The sequence below is a fragment of the Cricetulus griseus genome, chromosome 8, assembly GCF_003668045.3.
Source record: "Cricetulus griseus strain 17A/GY chromosome 8, alternate assembly CriGri-PICRH-1.0, whole genome shotgun sequence".
Taxonomy (NCBI): Eukaryota; Metazoa; Chordata; class Mammalia; order Rodentia; family Cricetidae; genus Cricetulus; species Cricetulus griseus.
The window spans coordinates 16,862,647-16,872,263 of NC_048601.1; positions in this window are offsets into that span (position 1 = coordinate 16,862,647).

The following is a 9,617-nucleotide window of genomic DNA, read 5'->3' on the forward strand; positions in this document are numbered from 1 at the left end:
TACAGAGGGTTAAAGCAAGTTGTTGGAGGTCACAGAAAGTTACAGAGGGTTAAAGCAAGTTGCAGAAGGTCAGAGGAAAGTTGTAAAAGGTCAGAGGAAAGTTATAGAAGGTCAGAGGAAAGTTGTCAAAGGTCAGAGAAAAGGTTGTTACAAGTCACAGAAAAACCCTGCCTAAGAAAGAAGTTAAGCTACTGTTTAAGGAATCCTGGCACTTAGATGTGCCTGCCCTGGCCTTGCATCACCTGTACCTCTCTAGAGCAGGTGCTAATTATTTACAGAAATAAGACCTTACCTAGCCACCTGTAGATACTTAATGTGTGCTTAAGGCAAGTAATTAAAACAGACAAACAGACCTCTAATGCTTCAGAGATCTTCAGAATATGGCATTTAAATTGTTATCTTTAAAGTTTTTAATGTCAGACAGACTGCCAGATCCTGACAATGACCCAAAATCTCCAAAAGATTACGAGGCACCTCGGTTCCCGCACCTGGACCAGTGAGCGAGATGCTCAGATATAAAACCTGCCGCCTGCCAGAACCTGGCCGAGACCGTGGACAAAGCTGCTGGACGCTGGAAAATTGATTGTACCCCTTTGCCTAGACAAAACAAGGTCAGTCTTTTCCATGTCCCTCTTCCACAGAGAGAAAATAAAACCTCTCACAGTATAGGCCTGGTGAAGATTGTTGTTCTTTGAGACAGCTGCCTCCAACGGTAATGGAGAAACTTGGGTTTGGCTAACTGTATATGGACCTACTTCTAACTGGCTTCTGTCACTTTTTAGTAGATTCGGATAAAATATACCCTTCTCAGATCTCTGAAATATTACTGGTTGTCAGCTTGACAGCATCAGACAGTCAGATCCACTATAGACTAGTCAGTATGTTAGCTGATAAAATAATGACTATCTACTGTTCAGGCACAAGCTCAAGGTTTTTAAGTTTATTTTGGTTGTCATCTAAGTACAAACTTAAAGGGCTTTTCATCAGGCCAAAGGCACCTCTGTCCAATCCATACCCGGCTCTCTGGACAGAGGAGAAATGTACATGCTTATAGCCCAAATCTGTAGTTCTTGCTAGGACTCAAAGTTATAAATATGTTCTTGCTGTTTGAACAGATATCCAGATATCTGCTTTTTCTGCACTGTGGGCTTCAATAAATAAGTTTTAACCTCTGTTCCCAGTTTAAATATGTCTTAAACAGGTTTCTGCTTCTGACAGACATCTGAATATCAGTTGCAGACTACAGGCTGTTCTAAGTAGACTGCGAGCCCTGGACTTGCTATGGATATGAACCAGTCTGCTGATGTGGACACCCCCTACCTCTGCAACAGTGTCTGCTAACCAGAAGCCCCTGATGGATTCCCCATTGCCCAAATTCCTTTTTGCTTTTGACTAGCATTTCAACCTTCTGGGATCCCTAACTTCGTCCCAAAGTCAGCAGGAAGCAGTTTGGAAAGAAATTTTGCCGTCCATTTTCCCTGGTTAGAATGCTAAGTCAAAAGGAACTCCCTTGCATGGGGATGCGAAACGACAGGGGATGCTCACTGGAAGCCTTCATCCTCATGGGACAAGATTCAGGTAACCAGAGGATGGCAAAAGGGCTCCACCGGTACCACCTCTATGCCTCTCCTTATTTCCTTTACAGCGTATTAGGGAAATCAACCCGATATAAGAGGGAGCCAATATCCTTTACCGTGGCCCTATTATTAGGAGGGATAACAGTGGGGGGCATAGCAGCCGGCATAGGGAATTAATCATTTCAAACTTCTACAGCAAGCCATGCACACAGATATCCAGGTCCTAAAAGAGTCAGTCAATGCACTCGAGAAATCCTTAACATCACTCTCTGAGGTAGTCCTATAACAGACCATACAGGAATAGTTAGAGGCAGCATGGCCAAGCTTAGAGAAAGACCTAACCAGAGACCTCTGAATGGAAGATTCCATTCAGTTACAAGAGAAATGGGGGAATGAAAGACCCGCTCGAAATGCCCCTGAGCCCCCTGCCCCGAAGCTGCCGGAGCCTCCCAAGCCTTCACCCCGGCAGGGCTCGCGCCCCCGGCCCGCCCCGCCTGGCACCGCGCCTCGGGGCTGGGGCCGAGCAACGAGCACCAGGTGGGCAGGCCCGAGAACGAGCACCGGGTGGGCCGGCACGAGGGCGAGCACCAGGTGGGCCGGCACGAGAACGAACACCAAGTGAGCCGGCCTGAAGCCCTGCCCCTGAGCCCCCGCCCGAAGAGAAACACTCCGTCCCAAGGTCTCCGCCCCCAAGGTCAGCCATCAGGAAGGGGGGGGGAATTGAGTCTGCTGTACCAGACACCAGACACCAGACCTTGAGAATATGCTGATCTGGAATGGCTCTGTGTCTCATTTGAACCATCCAATAGAAATAATTCTGTATTTCGCCTCATTTGAAAGACTCTATGTTTCACCTCATTTGAATAACTCTGTACTTTGCCTCATTTGAATAACCCTGTATAGCGCCTCATATACATTGACCAATGGGAATAGCTCTGTACAATGCCTCATTAGAATTATCCAATAGAATCCCTGCTCCTAGCTTGCGCCTTTTTCCTATATAAGGACCCCTTTCCCTTGGCTCGGGGCGCTTAGCCACACAGAAGCTAAGTCGCCCCGGGTACCCGAGTCTCTAATAAAGCCTCTTGTTTTTGCATCCAGTTCGTGGCCTCGCTGATTCCTGGGTGTGGGTCTCCCTCTACGAAAGTACCTCTTCGGGGGTCTTTCAAAATCAGAGACAAAAAATAAAAAGCAAGATGTCTGGAGGCAGTGCTTGCCTGTGAAAGTCACTGAACTGAGTGGGCAGGCCTAAGCTAGGTCACATGGTCAGGATGGCAGCTCAGACCACATTGACAAGATGGTGGCCCCCCGGAAGCACATTCTCAACTGCTGGAAGAAGTTTTTCTCCATGAGTCAAACCTCATTCGTGTGGAAAAATGAAAACTAACAAACAAACAAACAAAAAACTCTCAGAGTGTCTCAAGCAGACACTGCCAACCAAGAAGAAACACGGTCAGAGATAGAACAGAAAATGAGGGACATTGCCAGGTGAAAGAAAGTTCCCACTGGGAGGCAGAAGAACTCCGCTTATTTACCTGCTCTCTGGCAGTAACCGAAAGGTCCTGTAACATGTATTTCCCGTGGGTGAGGCTAAAAATGGCACAGATTGCTCTGTCTGAGAGCACCTGGCAGAAAGCCTGAAAGAGGCTCAGCAGTCCGAAACCTAAAAATGGACCCAGTAGACCAAAAGGCAGTGAACTCCAAAATGGAGTGCTGGGTCTGCCCCATGGGAAAAGTAAGGGGGTATCTTACTGGATTGCAGCGAACAGGCAGATGAGTGAGTTCCAGAGATCCTTAGTTTGAAAAGCAGCGAGTTGAAGTTTACAGAGTTCCAGCATCTCAGGCCACTGGAGGTAGGAGGAAGTGTCAGAAAGAGCCAAGATGGAAGTGGGTTATGAGTTCAGATTTTAGGATCCCCAAGATTTCCCGTGCCCCTGGCAGGAGAGGTTAGAGAGAAAGCCTATCCCGCCAGCAGGCTGCAGGAGAGCTTATGGAGAGAGCCTAAACCGAGTCGGGTGCCAAATGTTATGTTTTTGTTTAAAAAGAGGAAAAGAGGCTGATGAGACATATTAACCAGTTTATTATATGGCCCGGTAGAGTAGGGAGACTAAGAGAGAAGAGGAACAGGGGTAATGGCTGACCGCCATGGCCAGTCACCATAGAGAGACAGAGAGAGCGCCTAGGTGAGAGAGAGCCAAGAAGAAACAGAGAGAGAGCAGCAGGGAAGTTGGAACTTTTAAAGGGAAGACTGTGTGTGTGCACTGAGGTTCCACGCATGCCCAGAGTCCTCAGCAGGCCGTAATGCATGGCGGGTGATGTGGTGATGACGTAGCACGTTTTCCTGTGCGTGCCCTGACTGTTGTCGGGGGCAGGGTCTGTCTCTTAAAGAGATATTGCTGATCAGTATTAAAGCCTGAACCTTTCAGTACTGCAAATTGCTATATGGACCTGGCTGACCTCAGACTCACAATGATCCTCCTCCTGCCTTTGCCTCCTGAGTAATGGAGCTAGATTTGGACTTTTTTCATAAATATGTTCTGATTGAAATAGGATTGACAGCTTTGGAGGAAAAGTTGTGTGTTTTTTAACCTAATTATCTTGGACTTTACTCTCCGGGTTATAAATCTCCTTTTGTGTTCTATAACAATATTCTAAGTTACAGTTTTATCAACATTCAAAGTCAGTATTTTGCACAATGATCCTGGACAGCATTTGTAGTTTTTAATAACTATGTCATTATTTCAACCAAGTTAACACTAGAACTCACCTACTTTCCCACTGTCTACTTGTTTGCTGTCATTGTTAAATTATTCAACCTGATTCCATCAGTTCTTGCTTCTTTGCTAAATACAACCTATCTTCAGGCAACACAAAACTTTACTTAAAATCCTTTGGCAGTCAGCTGGTGGATTGTTTTATAAAGTTCACTAAGAAAGTTAGGGTAAGAAAAAGGCAAATGGGGATGGAGAGACGGTTCCATGGTTAAAGGCACTGACTGCTCTTCCTGAAGACCTGGGTCCTATTCCTGGCACACACACCCCCAGCTGTCCACACTACCTGTCACTGCAGTTATTGGGGATTTGATGCCCTCTTCTATCTGCTGATACACAGGCAGATATGCAGGCAAAACAACCATCTATATAAAATAGAAGTGGTGAGTATGAAATTAAAAGAACATAGAACACAAGAAGACCAATCACACAGGGCTAAAGCCATCCTAAAAAGACTGAGCAAAGTGCCCCTTCCCTCAGGGGGAGTATCTTTTCTCCCTTACCATCTCAGGACAGCTGCAGGCATCTTCACAGGTGATAGGAGCCAAAACAGCCAGTCCTCAAGAGTAGGAAGGTACTTGCTGCCATGCAATGCAAGACACGCTTCCCAATCTTTTATCTCTTGTCCCCAATTAACTCCATTCTAATTTGCACAATCACGAAATGGTTCTCACCACACACACACACACACACATACACACACACACACACACACACACACACACACACACACACACACACAAAGGTGAGAAATTTTGTTTGTGGAAATCTGAATTTGTCAACCCAATGTGACCCAATTCTAAAAGGACAACCTTGCAACCCAGGGCTTCATCCAGAATCCTGGGCTTCATCCAGAAGCTTTTCAAGCGTGTGGCTTCCAGGCCAGCCCAGGATTATCCTTTATAAAAGCAATGCCTGTTTTAGAATGCTTCATTTTACCTAAGGTGGAGAAGGCAAATCTCCATGAACTTGCAGCATCTGGTCACATCACATCCCCAGTCAGAAGATAAGAGAGAGTAAACGCATCCTTCTGGGCACTTGTAGACTCCCAACCCAATGGTGCCACCCTCAGTGGTAGGTCTTCCCGCCTCAGGTAACATAAGCAGGGTAATCTCCATGGGCGATTCTAGATTCTTCCAAATTGCCAGTTCGCCTAACCCTTACAGTATATGTAACATGAAAAATAAATGACCCAGAGACTGATACTCTGGATATCAGAAAAGGAAAGCACTGGCCACTAGCTCTCACCCTTTAGCTCAGGCTGAAAGTGCTGATCCTGTCTCCACGAGCTCTTCACCAAGTCTCAGTCTGTAACCTCTCCTCAGTGTGACTGGAGACTGAATCCTCCTCTGAGACCTTGCTTCTGTCTTATATACTTCCCTAATGTTAGGATTAAAGATGTAAGCTACAATTCTCTTTTAGACTGATTTACTCTTGTGTAGATCAAGACCTTGAACTCACAGAGATCTATCTATCTCTTTATCCTGAGTCCTAGGCTTAAAGGTGTGTACCACCACCTCCTAGATTCTGGTTGCTGGGATGAAAGGTGTGTGAAAGGCTTCTATGGCTTGTGGCAGACTTTGCTTTACTGACTCCTCAGTCAAGCTTTAATTATAGATAATTTATCACTACAAGTATCCATTCCCTTCTTTTTCCTGTTGCTGTTGTTGCATCTGGACCTGAGGCTAATGGATAGGCTTCCTCCATTTAGAGACTTCCTCCCTCAGCTTGCTGACTACACACCAATTGTCCCCAGAAGCACCGTGATTTGATAAGCGTCTCCTAACCCAATCAAGTTTCCAACCAAAATTAGAGAACATGCAGACATATGATTAGCACCAAAATGTTAAAAATACCAACAAAATATAAGAAACGTAAAACCCACTAGCCAAAGTGACCAAAATCTTCTCAGAAAAGAAGATATCCAAATGACTTGTGCAGGTATAAAAAGCTGATTGTCATCATTTATGATCAGACAGAATGCAAAGTTTATCCCACAAATGATAGCATTAAATAAATAAACATCAGCAAATTTTAACATACTGAACACTTAAACATCAGTGAGACTATGAAGCAACAGGAATGATCATCTGTCATGAACTTGAGACAGAAAGGGATGCACAATTATTTGGAAAAGTAGTTTAATACTAGCCAGGAAAAGTCACACCAAAACATTCTCATCTAACAAATTCTACTCTTGGGTCTTTTTCCTAGGAAACAAGTAAAATGGCAGAAGTTACATCCATAGAAAACTCTCGAAAACTCTAAGCAGTGATGGCAGTAATTGACAAGTCCATCAAAATATGGGCTACAATGTTATTTCAGAAATTAATGGTCAAGTCAGCTTTCTGTGACAAGGCTGAGTCTCACAAACGTAATACTGTGTGAAAGAATAGTCACTTCATAGACAGAAAACTGATGCAGATGACAAGTAGATGGATACACGATGGCTAGATTATTGATAAATGATACCTAGACAGCTACATATATGCATAGATACACAGATACATAGGTATGTACATACATATACACATACATACGTGCATACATAGACATGTAGATACATAGCTCTAATACAGGTAGAATGAACTCTCTAGTGACTGAGAATGACCCCTATAGACGTGTAGATTTGAATACTTGGTGTGCAGTTGGTGAACTGTTTAAGAAATATTAGGAGGGTGGCCTTGTTGGAGGAGGTGTGTCACTAAGGGCAGGCTTTGAGGTTTCAAAAGCCCGAGCCGTTCCTAGTTAATTCTCTCTCTCTCTCTCTCTCTCTCTCTCTCTCTCTCTCTCTCTCTCTCTCTCTCTCTCTCTCTCTGCCTCTTAATTGTAAATCAGATGTAAGCTCTCAGCTTCTGCTCCAGTGCCTGCATTCGTACTCACCCTCTGAAACTGTAAGCAAGCCCCCAATTAAATGTTTTCCTTTGTAAGTTGCATTGACCGTGGTGTCTCTTCACAGCAACCACAAGCCCGAAAATAAAACCTTTCTTCTGTAAGCAGTCTTAGTCGTGGTATCTTATCACACTAATAGAAAAGGAAGTAAGACAGTGGCACTCCTTGTAACCCAGAAATAAGCACGGGGAGGCAGGAAAATGTTAAGTTTGAAGCTAGTCTATGCTAATGGGAGAGAGAAGAAAGAGGAGCGGGAGAGGAAGAAGCAGGAGGGGGAAGAGGAAGGAGAAGGTGATTAAAATGAAACCCGGAAGACAAGCCTGTATGACTAATAAGATAAAACTATTTTTAGCAGCTCCAAAACCTGTCTTCATTTTTTTTAAAACTTATAAATGACAATCTGTACAAGAGGCTTTTATTTTTAATTATATATTTTAATGTTTATCTTACAAATAATAGCAATACTTGGAAAATAGATGCTGATGCAAGATGGAGATAAGCCATGTATGTTAACACAATGAAAGACAAACGTGGGGTAGGGGCCAACTGATCTTTACCTGAAAAGAAAAAATACTTGTAAAAATAGATTCATCTTGTACAAGAACTTTAGCCACACACTGGGGAAAGCAGGAGTGGAGTGGACTGTTGTGATTTTACCCGTAGCTCTGTGAGAGGACAGAAAATACCCTGTCTTCTCTAACGTTCCCGTCCATTTTCTGGTTTTAATCACTCACTTGCCCACTCTGATATTTTTCCAGTTTGTTAGTAATTTCATCTGCAATGTAAGCTAAGATGAAATGTTATTTCCACAACTCTCTAAAATCTTGACTCTTTTATCTGTGATCTGTACCGTGCATCATATTTGCGCTATATTTGATGTTAAGCGTGAGCATCGGCAGTCAGAGATAGCGAGTTCACAATGACGTAGACGTCACACAGACACAGATGCTAACCCAAGATGAGCAGAGAGGTGAGCGCGAATCGTCTGTGAATAATGGTCCATGAGCGAAAAGTTTTATTTCTACTATTTTAACGTTGCTGCTTTCTCACAGAATCTCTTAGGGGCAGTAATTCTGAAAATGGAATTTTCGGAGAAGCAGCATCCTGATGAGAACGTTTTAAAGATGCTTCAACACCCCCTTGATGGCTTCACTGCTCCAATGTGATAGTCAAGACACAGTGATTGCTATTTGACATGTGATTTGAAAAGCATTTATTTATTTATTTAGAATTGTTTAGCTGCAGAATTTCTACTTGGCTGAGACTGTGCTTTAGCTGATGCATTATGCTGCTGCCTAGTGGCAACAACTTCTAAATGACACATTTACTTTCCATCATTATAGAGTTTCATGTTTTGACACGCCACTAAATGTTTTATGTGGCATTTCTCTAAAACTTCTTTATAAAAGTAATACTTCTTTATAAAACTTGACTTTTTCAGTGTCCGTATAAATACTTTGTTCTTATAAATTTGGTAGGCTGCTATAACAGCTTCAGATACTAATATTGGAAATTCCATTAAAAAGTGTTCCTTATTCTTGACGATATCTAGGTATCTAGATATTTATCTAGATATTTACCTCATCGTTTTGCTAGAATTAAAGCCTGAAAAGCCAAGTAGTCTTTCCTCTTGTTTTCCTCTCCACATATCAACGGTGAAATAATTATCACAATATGGGTAACATTTTCATACAAAGTTCTTTGGGCTTTAGGATCATAGAATGTCCATCTGTGAAAAATATCATATAACCCAAATGTTGCTTATGCATGAAATATATTAATTAGGTACTGATTTATAATTGCATAAATGATAAGATAAATCTTATATAAATCTTATATACCATACATCTTATATAAATGTTTTACATACTATGCATGTGTAATTTTATATAAAGATAATACATATATAAATATAATAAATATATCAATACAAATAAATAAAACATATAATATATAAAATAAATATGTTAAATAAATATTATATATTAATATAAACAAATAAAAATGAAATATAAAATTCATATAAACTTCAAAAATGTATAAAATAAATGTATGTAAATATGAATAAAAATAAAATATAGAAATATATAAAATATGTAAAATGAAATATACATAAAACAAATATAATATATACTAATATAAACAAATAAACATGAAATATAAAATTAAAAAATGAATAAAATAAATATATGTAGATATAAATAAATATGAAATATAGAAGTATATAAAATATATGTAAAGTAAATATACATAAAATAAATATATATTAATATAAACAAATAAATATGAGATGTAAAAATATAAAATATATATAAGCTTAAAAACGTATAAAATAAATGTATGTAGATATAAATAAATGTGAAATATAGAAGTATAT